The sequence below is a fragment of the Varroa destructor genome, unplaced genomic scaffold (assembly GCF_002443255.2).
Source record: "Varroa destructor unplaced genomic scaffold, Vdes_3.0 BEIS01000006.1, whole genome shotgun sequence".
NCBI lineage: Eukaryota > Metazoa > Arthropoda > Arachnida > Mesostigmata > Varroidae > Varroa > Varroa destructor.
The window spans coordinates 31,415,040-31,431,631 of NW_019211459.1; the positions used below are offsets into that span (position 1 = coordinate 31,415,040).

General features: G+C 45.2%; 1 long non-coding RNA gene across 1 annotated transcript; it reads right to left on the bottom strand.

Moving 5' to 3' along the window:
* Positions 1-215: 215 nt before the first annotated feature.
* On the bottom strand, positions 216-5,045 carry LOC147755122 (uncharacterized). The gene is made up of 3 exons (XR_015330488.1): positions 4,932-5,045; positions 1,981-2,302; positions 216-1,286 (listed from the first exon to the last, which is right to left on the bottom strand). It is a non-coding gene; the product is annotated as an uncharacterized LOC147755122 (long non-coding RNA).
* Positions 5,046-16,592: the final 11,547 nt, after the last annotated feature.

Here is a 16,592-nt window from a genome sequence, read left to right on the forward strand (position 1 = left end):
TAGGTTACACTAGACACACGCAAAATAATTGTCTTTCAGATCAGCCGCATCACTTCTAATCAAGTTACATAGTGGTGCCAATTTGCAAAGGCAACCATAGAGGGCAGCCATGGACAATGTAGAGTACAACCAGCCTAGGATTAAAGGAACTGTTGAACATTAAGTACAATTTGCAACGGAACTTAATTATACATCTATTCTAGATTGTTGTCAAACAAATTAATTACTAAATAATAATCCAGAGTTAAATCCATTATTTGAAATCCAGAAAAGTCCATAGTTTGCATAATCCGATTGGCGATCTAAATTCAACTTTTATCCTAAAACCTGAAAGTTTATTTCGCTTATGTTGTTGTACAAACTTATGTTGGCGCATTCGTCTCGCATTGTAGAAAATGAGGTGTAGCATCTTTCCAGCCAAAAAGATGTTGGAGGATGCACTACACGTATGCGAACCTATACGTATCCGCTCGTGTTCAATGTCCTTACTGGCATAGCCGTTACAGGGTCACCGTTGTGGTTGCTGCATTGGAAAAAAGGACAAAGAGAATGCTTTTTCGTTCTCTTTACTGCTACCGGTTATAAGGGCATGCTTCGTTTTCGCCTATTTTTTTTCCCCGTCCTGCTGCCAAGACTTGTCGAATGCGTCGATAGCTCTGTCCATTCTTCGGACAGTTGTCGAGCACCAGAGCTCGGGGGGCTCAGGTGCGACCATCGTAACCGCTTCCCGCCTGCTCCGTAAGTTACCCCTCAACTCACTGAATTCTACTGGATATCTCAAACCCTCCGCACTTCAGTCCCTCCCATTCCTTGACCAGCTTGAGCACACGTTCACCCGTCCATACCGGTTACTTCTGTCTTCAGGTTCTACGAGCGCAATTCTTCTCTCAATAGCACCAGTGGCAGCGGCTGGAAAAATACAGCAGGCTCGTACACACACGTTCACACGCAAGCTGCAAAATTGGACAATTCAATCTGACTTTGATTAAGGCCGACGGTGAGTGGGCCCACAGGATCCGGCCTCGCTACTAGAGCAACCATTCGTAGTCAGATAGAGTAGCACAGCTGGATACCGTCGTTCAGATAGCCAAGTCCCCAGCTCATCCGTTTTCGTCCTCTCTCCCCCGGGGGGCATGGTCGCCGTTATATGCGGCTGACTACTTTTCAGGCACCGATCACGAGACACCGGGCTCCTAGTCGTAACGCTACGTAGCGAACGTGTTGTCATAGAGCGGCGGTTGCGGCGATGGCGGCGGCCATGACAGCGGTTGTTGCCGTTACACGAGCTAAATGAGATCAATCCAGACAACAGGGAACCTGTTAAAAAGGTGCAATGCACACATGTACTCGCATTGCCACAATAAGTTTCCAGCAACAGACAACTAAAACTTGCCGAACATGATCAGTGCATAGATGTGCCATTGTACAGGAAATTAGATATATATATATATATATATATATAACGCTGGCTGAAACGCGTTGATCATATTGATCAGCTAATTAACTTATTCATTTCACTTCACAATGTTCAATTGGGGTGACTTTTTTGCTGGCAAAGAATAGACAGTAAAATGAGACAGAAAACCTTACAAGGTTTGAAATCGCATTGAACGTATTACGTAGGGACTGTAGCTCTACGTTTTTGATCGCGTCTCTATAGGAAGACAATGCTACGAGTAATTTCAAATGCCAAAGGCTACGAGCCTACAAACGAAAATTTTCTTCGTCATATTTGATACCAGTCACCTGACATAACGATTAGAGCTAGGAACTGCGTAAACGTTTGACCAGCCTTTCTTCGTATTTTCAAACGCTCTCTCTAACAAGACCGAAGTATACCGATTTGTCTCTTTATACGAAAATACACTTATTTATATTCGATATGTGTACATGGGTTTCGTGGCGTCATATGCTTGCTTCGTTCGCCATTCCTTAAAAGACTCATGAGTGGCCAGTCTTAATCTGTTCCATAACGCTTACTAATTGTCGAAAGCTCTTTCCATAGCAAAAAGCCAGCCGACGATGCCAAGATGTCTAGTTGTTGGCGGCGTGTTGTCGACATCTGCACTCTCGCCGTTCGGCTGAGCGTCGCAAAACTGCCTATGTTGCCACTGATTTGATTGATAGACGGGAAGGGAGCGGAAGGCCCCTATAAGATGGCAACGGCGGTCAGCTGATCCAATATGAAGCGGCGTGAGATAAAAAAGGGCAGTCTGGGCTTGCGAAAAAAAAGCCAACATGAGATAAACCGTATTGACGACTGGTTCTCAGGACGAACTGCTGTGTAGTGTGCACTCTGCCGCTGTGGAAAGCAAGAAAAAGAGGAGAAATGCATGAAAGCTATATTGGGTTCTCTGTGTAATGTAGGACACCTTGTGAAATGAAGCACGACAAAATTGAACCTAACCCTAAAGTAGGACGCTATCAGCGGTTATGTAGACATAAAAAAATGAGAAAGGTGTATCGACAAAGTTGTGTCTTAGGAAGCTTTGAATGGGGACCAATGAAAAAGACATGGGCGTATTTTGAAAGGTTTACTTTTTTAGAAAATATATAATTGCACAATACTTAGGCGGCCTTCAGAGTGGCAATGTCGTTTTTGATCTACACGATTGGCGATAATCTCATTCTATGTGGCTGCAAGCAACGAGCGCAAGGACGAGAACAGACCGTTATCTTCTGAAGGAAAATTCGATGAATGAAATGAAGAAGAGTTCGAACAGCGGGCAAGTATAGAATTATGCTTGCATGCACCTATTACACCAAAGTTCGCGGGTAAACCTCTAGATTTAAGAACTTTTGCGACCAAAAGGGGGCAATAGTCAACCAAGCCTCTTTATTTTTCAGGCACATGATGATAATTTTTAGATATATACAGGGCTATTTTTAATTTGGTCGCGTTTATTACTGCATTTCAGCCATGTAGTAATGACCTATTGTTGTTGAGTGCCATAATGTTGCTTTGCTTAGTAAATTCGTTTGCAGTACTACGAAAAATAAACGCGGATGGGTGAGTCTACGCGCGCTGTCTGAATTATCTGAACGCGGCGCACACGTAGTGACCAACGCACTTGCAAAAGGTCGTCAGGTGAGCAGAATGGATCTTTTTCCTTAGTGGGTCTGCTTGTGTGAATTGTATGCGTGGCAGTCCATACCTCGTTTCTGGCGCGCTGACTGTAGGACACGTGTACCGGCAGCACTCGGCCGCCGCAGCTCCTGCTGCTGTTCGGTGAGTGTCAAGATCGGCGGCCAGATCAGACTCCGCTCACCACCGGTTCGCTCCCATGGAGGCTGTTCGCCCTTTATGGCATCGCCCTATAGACGCCACCACCACCTGCCCCCGGAGAACTGAACACGAAGCAGAAACCTGCCCTATACGACCGCCCGCCCGCCCGCAGCAGCAGCATCTATTGCCGCGCTGTACTAACCCCTTCCTCCCATCTGTCCATCCCCGCTGGCACGCAGCCAGGCAAACAGCGTTCGCCGCCTCCACCCAGTACTACAAAATCCAGCAGCGGGGGAGGGGTCAGGCCAGCGGCTGGATGGCGTCGGTGCGGCTGGTGCTGGCGATGGTCCTGTTATCTCTCCCACGGAGGGAAAACTGCTGCTGCTGCTGCTGCTGACTGCTTACCGCCGCATTAGCAAGAGCAGCTGGTCCGCATCCCATCGCATCTCTCAAACTTTTCGTTGTAGCTGTTCCAGCTGTAGCAGCTCCATTAAATGGATGCCGACCTGATCAAATTATGAACATTAAGAGCGATTCCTCACAGCCATCCGCTGCTGGTGCTGTGAGTTGTGCAAGTCAAACCTTGAGTCCGACAACCAAGGCTGAGTCCTTCGGTCTTGGCCGAAGCTGCCCTCAGTTTAGCCTGGCGCGACCGCAGCGCTGTCTGCTGCGGTATAACGGTGGCGGACTTCCGCGGTAGCCGTAGTACTCGTAGTCACATGAGCCCAAGTGACTTCCTGCCTCTGTCTGAGGGTCGACCGCTCGCTAGTCGACGGTTGGACCAGCCAGCGGCGCAGGCAGATGCTGTGCGCCGGTTCGTAAAGTATTCGGTGCAGCGACGGCAGCTGTACGAGGAGAGACTGGAACGCGCGAAGGCCTGCGCGGCCGCATCCGTAGGCCGTAATGGCAGCGCGCCCGCCGAACAACGTTAAAACTAATCCGGAACTCGCGCTAATTGCTGCTGCTACCGTCTGTAACTAGTTATTTAGCTGGCATGCTCACCCGCAGACTGGTCGCTCTTTTGGCCGGTGGTCCTATCCTTCAGCCTCGGGTCATTCCTGCTGCTGCTATTGTTGGAGAGAGATTTATTGAAACGTAAGAGTCAGATGACGGTCACGCTGGCACTTGTTCCATATAGCGGTATCTACATACACACTATGATATGCTAAAATAACGTGTGTGTGTGTGTATAGTCGTCGCGGTGGTCGCTACGTAGAAGGTGGGTGGTGGGTGTATAAGCGAAATTGCAGCGTAAACACCACAACGCAAGTGATTGTCTCCAGTGAATGATAAAAGCATAAACGGAAGGGGCAGCGGGAAGGGCGGAGAAACTGTAATAGAGGGAAAATAGGATTGAGACAGAGAGTTTCGACAAACGGTCAGATGAATGGCGGGACGCACGGACTGCTGAACGTCCAAACGGACGAAAAAGCATGGCACGACACTTAACACTGGACACTGAGCAGAAGCAACATCATATCTAGCTGAAAAATAAGTGCACAAATAAATGGACGAAGGAGAAGAAAGGGACAGCAAAGGGAGCTATAGAGCTCCATTATAAAACTCTAACGCAACAATCAAATGTTTAAGTTTAGCAATATACGGCACTATGGACTAACCGTGAACTCAACAATACGTAAGCGCTGCAATGTCTACACTATATGTACGCACATAAACACATACATATATATATATATATATATACCTTTGCAGTAGTTTATTCGCCTGTGGACTAGTCCAAGTAGGTAGGAGGGGTAAGTGGGTAACGCATGTTAGCGGTTAGCTAAATTCGAATTCGGCGGGTGGGCATATTTCGTTCCATGGTGAGAGTCAACCGTGCGATGAAATGGCTGATGGCGGTGGCGGTAAAATTTGAAACCTTCAATTTTATCTGGGCTGTTATTAGCAGCGCCCTGAAACGCTCTCGTGTAAACAAAGCAATAAGAAATTGCCATTACAGGTGGCACAGCGACGGTAGCGCGGTTATCACCCAAGCGGATCGAGTTCTACGTTGCTAATGTAAGGTAAGCATCAATCTCGCGGGATGGATGTCTCCTACCCAGGCAGTCAACTTTCTCTCGGTGAACTTAGCAAATACCGATAAGGTAATCTTTCGTACAATTTCAGTAGGCGGTAATCGAAGACATCTGTCCGATGTTTGCCTAGACATGAGTAGTTGTACATACGACACCGATAAACTAATACTAACTAAATTCAGTAGCTTCGTTTCGTATTTATAATATGAATATGGTGTTAAGACTAGATCATTCAGTGTATGAGAAGTTTATGACCAAAAGAGCTCTACGATATTTTAATTCAACAGACTGATAGTGGCTCTCTAAGGACGTACTTTAGCCTATTAAGCGGAAGTAGTAAACAATCGTTTTTCAGGCTATTTTTTATGATGTTTGTCAGCTTGCTTTGACGAACTGGGCAGTAGCAGAGAAAAGATTGACGCGGTAGAAGAGCTCCCAGAAGCAGTCTAGCTTCTCTTCATTGGACATGAACTTCTTAACATTTGAAATCCATCAAAATACATGTGGTGCAATATCAATGAAAAGTGTATACACACCTTTGTTATAATCTTCATTGCTTCATTTAATTATCCGAACGTCTTGCTTCTTTTTCATGAACGCAAACAATACCCATAGAAATATAAATCGTCAACAAACGCGTAAGTCATCTGGTCGTCAAAAATGATCGTTTAATTTTTATTTCGGCAATTCTATTCAAATCAAGCGCACTGATACATGCTTTGCGTCCAAGATCGACGTTATACAAAAAGTCGTTTTGTTGTACTTCCGATCAAATCTGACAGAAAACGAAAATCTGAGAGAAGGCAGCCGGCGGGCGTGCGTGTTTTCCAGAGAGCTGTCCTGCTCAACCAAAGGATGGCGATATTCGGGTCACGGACGTCCTGCTAGGAAAACGAAGTGTTCCTAAAAAGCTTAAAAGCGGTACGATTGTCGTCGGTGATTTCATAAATGCCATGTATTTGTGGATTTTGTTATGCGGTGTCTAACGGCCTCACCAGGGAAAGTAGCGGCTTTTTTTCTCTCTGCTACTTTCGGCTGTGCCTTACGATAAAGACTTTCTAACGACGTTTGCCCTCTGACAAAACGTAAAGACAGAATGATCTCTATTCATTCAGGTACCCGTTGTCCTAACGTGTTTGGACGAACACGATATAACCTTGCATAAATCCTAACCCTACAAAAGTGCTAACGGAGCTGGATGTGAATCCTGATTTAGCAGAGTTATTCGGATAGAAGTTGTTAATAATAGCAATAACGAAATATGCTCAGAAAGTTGAACTTCTCACAGTTTGTTAGATGGCCGCCATTAGTCATCACATCCAATGAAGTCGTTATTACGAGTTTCAAAATAAGAAGATAACTAAACGATAGTTTATAATACGATAGATTTGTTGTTGAGTAAATCGTCACCACAGTCCTGTCACGCCATCTGCGAAACAAGTCATCGATGGAAGACGCTATCCTTATGGCACCGATTTTCGATACCTGCGCGGCACATCTACGCTGTTTTGAATATGTCAAATTTACGGACACACGATTTAATATAATATCACGTAAAATAGTAAAGTACTAGTATGAGCGTCAGCAATAAGTTGATTTAATTTAATTAGTTGGCTTATGTAAAACCAAAACGTTTCAAGCTGAACCCCATACTCCGCAGCAACTTGGCTACGCTTATTTCTTCCATAGCGTTATCTTCACTTTACACGTTAAACACAAAAAAAAAAAAAAAAAACAGTTAGAAAAGGTAGGTCAGAGCGCGTCCGCTCGTTTTGCCTAAGCTCTGCCAAATTGAAAAAAAATCCCACTTTCTGTATTCACCCATTGATAATACTGTGATACGCGCATTTCAATGCACATCAACATTAGAACTAAATTTTCAAAAGGACCATGCCGATAGTGCGGTGTCACAGAAACTCACCAGGAACATAAATTAACTATAGTATGCAACAAATATTTTCAATTAGATTATCGCCTGGACCACTGTTTACTACTCTATACGTGAAACGGCACATAAATGCGTCCAGTGGCCGAATAGGCGGATTCAGTTTTTGTTCCCGCAATACGAAGCGCATTGACCAACCAGCTCGTTTTTTTCATTCGCCGTTCGTTGTCTCAACGACCAGCGTTTGCCAAAAGGATGGTGAAACGTCTAGACTGCAGGCCAAGCAGCTAGAGGCGCTGGGGGTTGTCTGCGAAGAGCTCTTGCGCGCTCGCCTTCCCTCCCGTCTCTGCTCTCTCTGTACAAGCTGATTTTATAACATGTAAACAAAGGCCACCCCATTGCAGCCACTCACAGACGACTTCGTCTTCCCTTAATTCCCCTACTCCGTAACCCCTGCGCCTCAGCGGTCAGCTGTGCTCCGCAGTCGGCCACCGACAATATGGCTGCTAGGATCTCGCTCTCTCTCTCTCTCTCTCTCTCTCTCTCTGTCTCCCTCTTCGTTGACTCGGAGCTACTTGAAGTAGTAATAGGAGTGGGATCAGGATGGTTGGAGGCCGAGAGGGGCTTGAGCAAAGGGGGCCACCAGCTCAAGTTATCACACTGGGAACACGCTTTCTTAAACACACCTAAATGGAGTGGCCGACCGAGCCGCCCCAACGGCCAGAGCTGCGAAAGCTGTCGGGCGGGCGTTAGAGAAGACGTGTGCATGGGCCAACGCTGGCAAATTTAGGGGAATAACACTGACTGGGTAGAAACGCTAGTTGTTGTAGCAATAGTGCTGGTGTAAGTCGGGCCTAGCGACAATGACTCTTGCAATAGCAAATAGGTGGTAGATCATGTATGAAGGGAGACGGCTTCAACGGTGACGACATATTGGATTCTGTGGTGGCTTCGTGCACGCACGTGGTTTCTGAATCCGTTCCCATCTTTGCGCCTGTTTTCACCGCTGCCTCTGACAATCTAAAAAACTCGATCACATAAAACTAAACCAGATGCTTGAATGTGCTTTTATTTGCCTGTCGAGAAAGTCGTATAGGTGAAAATTATTTAGGATTATATCATTAATAAAGTCAGCGAATTAAATAAAGTAATGCATTATATTCATATTATTGAAAAGTATTTGGTGTAGCCACGGGTGTCACTTGAAATGGTACCTCCGCCACAACGTATACCAAAATGAAGAACAGTTCCGCAAGTAACTGCAGCTTTCTGTAATAAACAAACAACATAACCACACCCGTTGTTTCTCAACAATCAATCGGTGAGACTATTATAAAAAAAAAAAAAGAACGTGTGTGGAGCAGTTTCTCTGAAGACGACAATTCCAGATAGTATGCGTGATAGATAAGAAAACGATATTTTGCATTTCTTAGTGCCAAACACTAAATGTTTAAAGATGATTCTGTCTCCCTAACAAAGCATGTGTATGGGACGACTTGTCGGATGTTCTACTAAGTCTATTTATTTATCGCCTATCACCGCAACAGGGCTAAAATACATATCTTACTATTCTAAATGATCAGACAGATGCAATGCACGTAGTTTACAAGGAGTAATAACCCTCAAAATGCAATTTAATGATTTATTTGGATACATGTTCATTTATCGATTTCAGCAGCTAGTCGGCTATATGCCGTGAAAATCAGATTGTGCTTGTGATCTTTCCCTGCTTTCATAAACCCTGTTGGCTGACCTCCTCTCCCCTACCTCTGCCTTGGCATCTTCTTTGCCCCCGTCTTCGGCAGCAGCAGCAGCAGCAGCTGTCTCTCACCCACTCAAGACAACTGCGAGGTGGTAACACTGCTCGACGGTTGCCAAAGCCAATGGAGTAGGTGGATTGCCTAGAGACCTTGCGCTGAGTCGGTCGGCGCGGCGAAGAAGAAAATAAGGGCTGCTGACGAACGGTGGGGGATGGCTTGACTGACTGGTTCGAGAGAGGGCCCGTTGAGTGCTTCACCCCCTTACACCTCCTTCTCCTCAGGCGGTTATTGCTGCTACTAGTAGGGCTTCCTTCGCTAGTGGTGCTGCCGTCGGTGCCCATATGAGACGCATTTCGAGGGGGCACGTCGGCCGTTGCTGGAGCTACTCTTGCCGCTGCTTTTTCTGCCGTTTGCTATGCTTTAGCTTGAGCTATTGGCCATCGGGTGGCAGTGGCCGTAGTCGCGGGAGTGCGGGGATGACAACGACGGGAGCAAACTAGCTTGCGCTGTAGAGCTGGCTACGAGCCAATGGCCCAGTACCCTATAAACCCCGCGTCCCCTTGGCAGTAGCGGCAGCACGACGAGTGTGTGCCGTTCAAGTCGCTCGAGGAACGCAAAGGTCCGTCGTTGGTTCGGCTGGTCCGTCGACGGTGGCGCACTTCTGCTGGCCAGTGATAGACGCTTCACGGCCCGCCGGGCCCGAATACCTTATCGGAGAGCCTCAGACTCACCGCCAGCAGCAGCAGTCGCTACCGGGGAAGGCAAGACGAGGCTACTGCACGTTTCTCTCTTACACACACACGCGTACACAGACTCGAGCACACGCACGTCTATACACCGTCCCTCGCAGACGCCTACACGAGAAAACAGGCAGCTGCTGCCGCCGCCGCCAACAGAGAGCCCAACTGCTAGCCAGTCGGAAGTTTTCCCCACGACTCTATAGTGTGTCAGTTTCCCGACGGCCAGCGATGCCCCTGCCACTGGTTCTGCTGCTTCGTCCAAACAGACGCTTCGTCGAGCGCACATGCACACAGACAAACATTGGTCCACACTACACATGGACATGCTGTAGCGGCGTCTACTACAGCTGCTATTTCCACTCAGAAGCGCCTCTGCGACCCCCTTCTTTGATACAGACTGTGTGGCCCACTGCGTTCCGTTCCCGAGCCGGCGGCGCTGCCACAGCCTTCGTCGGCAATCTCCGCCTGCTCAAGCAAACTAGGTCCGACTCCGGCGTCTTATGTTCGGCTTAAGGAACTTGTTCGGCCCATGCGCCCCACCTAAAAATGGGAACGCGGCAACATGCCCAAGTCTATAACAGTACAGTCTATAATAGTTAAGAAAAAAAAAGGGCGCCCACATTACCAGTTTGCGAAATTCGAACGCTTTTATAATGTGAAGCGTCTGTGTCAGTACGCGGAGCGGAATCGGCCAAGCGCGACAGGTTGTTCGCATCATAATGTATGGCACTAATACGCCCCTGTTATCTATTTAACTATTATTCCAGTTAGCTTGCCATGTTGGGGCTTCGAAAGCTACTCACAGCCCTCGATTGATTAGGAACTACCTGTTAATACAGTGTGTTAATGTCAATTTATCTGACTGGAGATTACAAATACACTTTTTTGGTCCGAAACGCTCCAAATTGCCCTCTTCATAAGAATTATGAGAAAAAAAAAAACAAAATTTGCTTTCATAATTTGTCGTTAGCAATAACTTTCGTGCTGATCTATAAGTTCGAACCTCCGAGTACAATTGGAAGCAGGAAATTTCAAAGCTTTCACTATATGTTCACCTAGGTTCGATTAGGAAAGTATCATTTGCACGCCCTTCGTTCGGTATTCGAACTGATCTCTCCAATATATGCCCACTGAGCGATGATGGGTTTGTACTGCGAATTTATGCCGGTGCTCTCAACAAGTGTTCTCCTTGGATGCCTGAATCATTTACAGCTCCGGTGCAGCTTTTAAAGTTGAAGTAAAATAAATTTAAAGAGAAATTAAAGTTGTCACTAAAAGCAATTATAAGATGATAGGTTATCAAAAACTCGGTAGGACGCTTAACATAAAATCTTCCTAACAATTGTCACTGATTCCGTTTCTCTAGCATACGGTTTGCCTTTTCGTAGATTTCGGAGGACTCATTCATGTTTTCTCTTCGGCGTTTGTTTTTGCTATTGAAACACGCCAAAAGCGGCTATTTGTCGCCAATGAATATGTAATTAGCGTGTTTGCTTATTGTAACAACATATATCAGTACAATTTTTAATGGTCCAGAGAACCCTGTCATTGTCGAGATAATTACAAATTGTGGCAAAAGATTCTACGGGATGGTAACTTGAACACTATAGAAAAACAGACGGTCCGTTAACTTCAACAAACCAAACTTACTCGTAATCGATTGATTCCTTCTGAGATGCGGATTCTTTGGTTTCCACTATAAAACTTGATAACTTTGTATGAAGCCACCCATATTCTCATAATACAACGACGCAATTGGTTAGCTCGCCAGATTTAGCTAAAGGCCATACAATTTTCGTTCCAGGAAAGGTGCAGGTTTAACATTGGGATGACTATTGTTAAACCAGCACAGAAACCTCAGTGATTGACATCATTTATCGCACAATGGTGAGAGTGTCAACCCTCATTCCTGTGGCAAATGAGCGTTCGCGGCGGCTTCGTACGGGCTGACTCCACCGTTTACGTTAACGCTGATATCCATAGAATTTCGTATTGCTTTAAGCGCTCTGAGAGCTAGCTGGATTACTGCGAAACTGACCATAGACGACAATCAACAAGTAACAGTGTTCTTTACTTAGCAACAAACACTAAGAGTAACTATATAGATATACTATATATAAATGTTTTAATAGGAAAATGGCTGTTTTTCAAACAGACAAAAAAAAAATAAGCTTAATCTACTTTACAGTGTACACTTGAATTTAATTGACGCCCCGGGTCAACTGGCTGATGTGGCAAGCATATTCAGACGCTGCTGAAGGCACGGTTTCTCTGAAACTTCAGCTTGAAAATATTTCTAGAATAGCTAAGGACGAAGTAAAACAGACCCAAGAGTATATCTATTCGACTTGTATGTAACCATCTTGCAGGACGGTTATTCTTTGTTACCTTATTGTCCACTCTCACGAGTCTGTTTATCCACAAATACCTCGAACTTGATGCTTGTTCCGCTGCTATACCGATTCAATGTCACTTATCTAGTTCGTGATTATTTTGATTTAATTGTACGATAACTGTGAAATATATATAATACTGTTCGTCTGTTGCTGCAGTCACACAAATTAAATGATTATCCATTTCTCGCATAGAATTCGTGTTGGACACCGGAAACTAACTAGCTCTGTCTGGTCCCGTAACTCGAAGGCCAAACGTGTTTAGACCGTCTGGCCTTCGAGTTATGAACCTAAATTCAGTGTAGTTTTCTGTCATTCTATTGTGCCCTCGCCAGTATCTCGCTAAGGTCATTCGTCCGATCTTCTGATTACCCCATTGCCCCACTCTAGCGATTCGGCCAGTTTGTTTAGCCGCCGTGATTCATATAATGCAGTAACTTCGACGCAAGTACCCCGTGACCTTAATGATGATTAAGTGGAATTATGGATAAACTTGGTCCAGGTTCAAATCCAATATTTCGCTTGGTGCTGGGATGCTAGTTTAAGCGTCGGGTGTAAAACACGAGAAACTAAATATACAGTATAATCTATGTGAATTATCCTGTCATCTCATTGCAACTAAGCTACCAATTGACGTTGTTCCATCTAGAGATGAAATTGGCTTTCTCCTTTAAATTACATGTAGATATTACTAACGATGGTGAACATGTCGACATTTTTAAGAAATCCGGAAAACGCGATATTGTGTTGCGCTCCGCAGCAACTAATAATAATTTCGAAAATCCAATTTTGTGCCAACCTCTGCGAAGAGCTTGAAAAACTAAGCCAGTTTACAGCTTTATCAATATAATTACTTACATTAGGGTCTATAATCAAGGATTGTATATATTTTAGCATAAAGTGGATGCTTTTATATGCGGTAAGCTAGTTAAGGTCGCGACTGTACGCAAAGAAGACCAAAAAATCATTGATGGTCTTCTTGCATACGTACTCTCGTTCGCTGTAGAGTATAGAATACATTAATTAACAAAAATAAGGCAAGCAGTTTAAATAAAAACAAGCACTGACTTGAATAGCATCTTCATTTCCACAAAGGGGTTTGTGGTACATAAGACAAACGTCTTTGGTATAAGTAACCTATAAGGGATGCAGATGTGTCGCGTTCCTGTAATCGCTTCCGCATTTTCCACACACAGCCATTGCTTAAGGCATAATACACTTGCTATGAAGATTGCTAACTCCCAACCTGAAGTATTTATTTGTCAGTATCGCCCATGTTGCGCTTTCTGTGTACGTTCGAGCGTCATATGGGGTTCTTGTACAAAAGTTTAGATAAAACAATAAACAACAAGCAAAGCTTTTAATTTTATTTGAAAACATTTTCCATGATTTGACTAGTTCAGAAATATGCTGATCTAAATCCGGTGCTATAGACACTGCACACAAAAGTTCCGAGTTCAGATATTTTAGGAAGGAACGTATTATTACTCTTATAGGCGGGATCAAGGCCCAAGGCGGGCTCCGCTTCTCACCAGTGTACTGAAAAGCTGTACACCATCGTCCGCATAACTATGTCATCCAATTAACTTTGATAATTGTCGCGTGCGTAGTGCGAGTTTTTTAAAGCACGCCAGAGAAAGATTTAAGACATCTGCGAGTTTCACGCAGTAAACGGTAAGTTGAAAGCCATCGTAAAGTGGATGGGTAAATGCTCAAATCGGCTATCTTTTTTCCAACTAGAATTTCCTGTGATCTAGGCTATCAGTGGTACCTCTTTGACCAAAATAAACCCAACTAACTGCGTACAGGTAGGGCGGTTACTAATGAGACAATCCGAGGTAGCATTAAATAACTGATCTTTAAATGGCGCACAAAGATCTTTTTCACTGATGCAACAGATAATTGAGCACTGATAATTCTTGTTTTACAGCCTTTTCTTGATTACGGGTGTATTTCATACTTTGACTTTGAGAGAGGTCTAGGACAGCCCCATCACAGTGAGACCAGCCGAGAAAAATCAAGACTGATAGCTTGGCAAAAAGGGTAAAATTTTTGTAAGATACGGGCGGAACATTGTCAGCTGCAAAAGTTGGTCTTGCTTGTCGAGACGCTCTACGATCGATATATTATATCACTGTAGTAGAAAGAGTAACGTAATATGTTATGATGGGTGATTGAGTATTTATGCTGTCCTAGGGAAATTTGATTATTATGATTCATTTCATAAGCAGTGTCGTATTAACGGAATATCATATCAATGGAAAAATGGATCTTCTATTTCCATTATTTTTACATCATTCATAAAAACCTCTGATCTGGATCTTGAGAAGTATTCAGCAACGTACGGTAGAACCGCTGGAGTCGATAAACGGGATATTTCTCGTTGGATAGTCTCAGCTTAACAGACACTCACCTATGATCGAATGTCCTGGGACAGTTGGGTACACCAGCAAGTTACACAATAGGTGTTTTTATTTTAGCTAGAAATAGTCATTTAATAGCACGTTTTGAATTCATCAGGCTTCCAGACTTCATCAGGCTACCTATTTAGGATGATCACACATTATACATACCGGCATTGTTTCTGTCTATGGGCTGAATAACAGTTGTTAATAGTAGAAGCAAATGGCAAACACATATATGAATGTTATCGAGCATTTTCCAAAGTTGTGTATGTAAACGATGGGTAGATACGTGACTCGTTCATAGAATCAGCGCCGAGATGTTTTGATTGTAACCAAAAAATAATTTCGGAAATAAGTGTTGATAGCCCATAGAGGCCCAATGGGAAATTTTCTAATTAAATAAATCTTATATAGCACGAAGATTCATTTTACGAATATTTTATTTTAAGATTTTTTATATCTACTATATATATATATATATATATAGTAGATGCCCCTTTAGTTGTTTACATGTGTTGTGTGATACGTTAGTGCGCTTTTTTATTATTGCCGTACTTTTTCGGCCATGTATCTATGCAGAGTGTTATCTAGCAGTAAGGACACAAAAGGGTCATAAGAACTTCAACCTTTATTCGATTCGTTGTCTTACCGCGCATCAGTTGTTTTGAGTAAACACGCATACACACTCATAAACAACGAGCACGGACGTGGCGAACCCGAGAATATTGAACTATTTATATTTAGTTTAGAGAGTATAAATTCGTGTTGCAGCGGAATGTTGTCAACATACAAACCCGTTTCCCCGCGCCCTTCCATGGCCCTTCCACTCGTTTTACGTAGAGTGGCTGCTTACAAGAGTGGCTCTTTTAGTGAAAAGCGACCGTACTCCCTCTATCTACGGCTTCTCGGCGTCTCTCGTCTCGACTGCGCCCATGTTCTTAACTCCTGCCACCACGCCCGTCAGTGGTGCTTCATCCGCCAATATATCCATTGCAGCAGCACTCTGTGTGTATGTATAAGTGTGATAAAATTTATCCTTACGCCCCAATCCCTGCCTCCACGCATTCCCAGTTACCCTTCGGCTGTCCCTTTTCGACACCCCTTGAAGAGGTAGGGGCGCCTGATGGCGCGGCTCCCGCCAGCGTTGCTCACTGCGGAGGCATCAGGCTGCAAGCATTGGCGACGGTGTCGGCTGCGTACGGCATCAGGAAACGAAGGGGGAAGGAGATGGCGGCATTATCAGCGAGCCACACCTGCACTGCTCGTACCCCCGCAGCCCGCAAACCCCGTTTGCCCCTTTATCGGGTTGGAAGCGGAGGGACGAGCGGCAAGCGAAGGACCGGGGTCTTATCTGGCTAGCTACACTCTACACTCTCATCTCCTCCGCTGGCTTGCCTGTTTGCTGCTGCCGTCGCCGCCCGGCTGCTGGTAGCCGCGGACTCGTCGGCTGGCTGAGTGCCGCACGCGAGCACCCCATCGCATCCCCATCGTGCGTTGCTACGTCCTTCGTCATCCGGCCGGAGGAAGGCCTCGCCGTTGCCGTCGGCCCGCGTCCCCTGACTTCCGGGGTTCACCCGCTCCCAGGGTTCCCCTTCAGGTTAGGCTAGCCTCTTCCTAGGCAGACAGTTCCTACGACTCCCTTTTCCCTTACTCCCTTCCCGAAACAACCAAGCTTTCGCGAACTATGCTCGACTATGCTGGCTGAGTCCGATAACAGCCGACGAAGAAGGCCTAGAGCCAGCGCCAGGGTTAGCGAAGCTGCTACCGCCGTCGCGCGGCAGCCTCCCCTTCCTCCTTTTCCTTTTCGCGTGCCTCCCTCAAACCTTTTCTCACCCACGGCCCCCATACATCGGAGCCTAAGACACTCCGCGTCCTGCGCGAAAAGGCCGCGGACGGATCTCGCTGCCGTCACCAGCATCGTAGCCTCACGCAACAAGGTCCTTATTAAGTAAAGTTCGCAGAGCCCACCTTACTAACCCTATCCACTGAGTTAACTGTTTTATCTTTTTAAAGCACCAAACCTTCTTACCAAACTGTATGAGAACTCATTTTTGAAAAGAGGTCAACTTCGACGAGAAGTTCCTCCTGACTGTTCCTGCCTGTCACGTTGGTAAAGCGAACAGTTTCGGCACTAACAAATTAGCTTC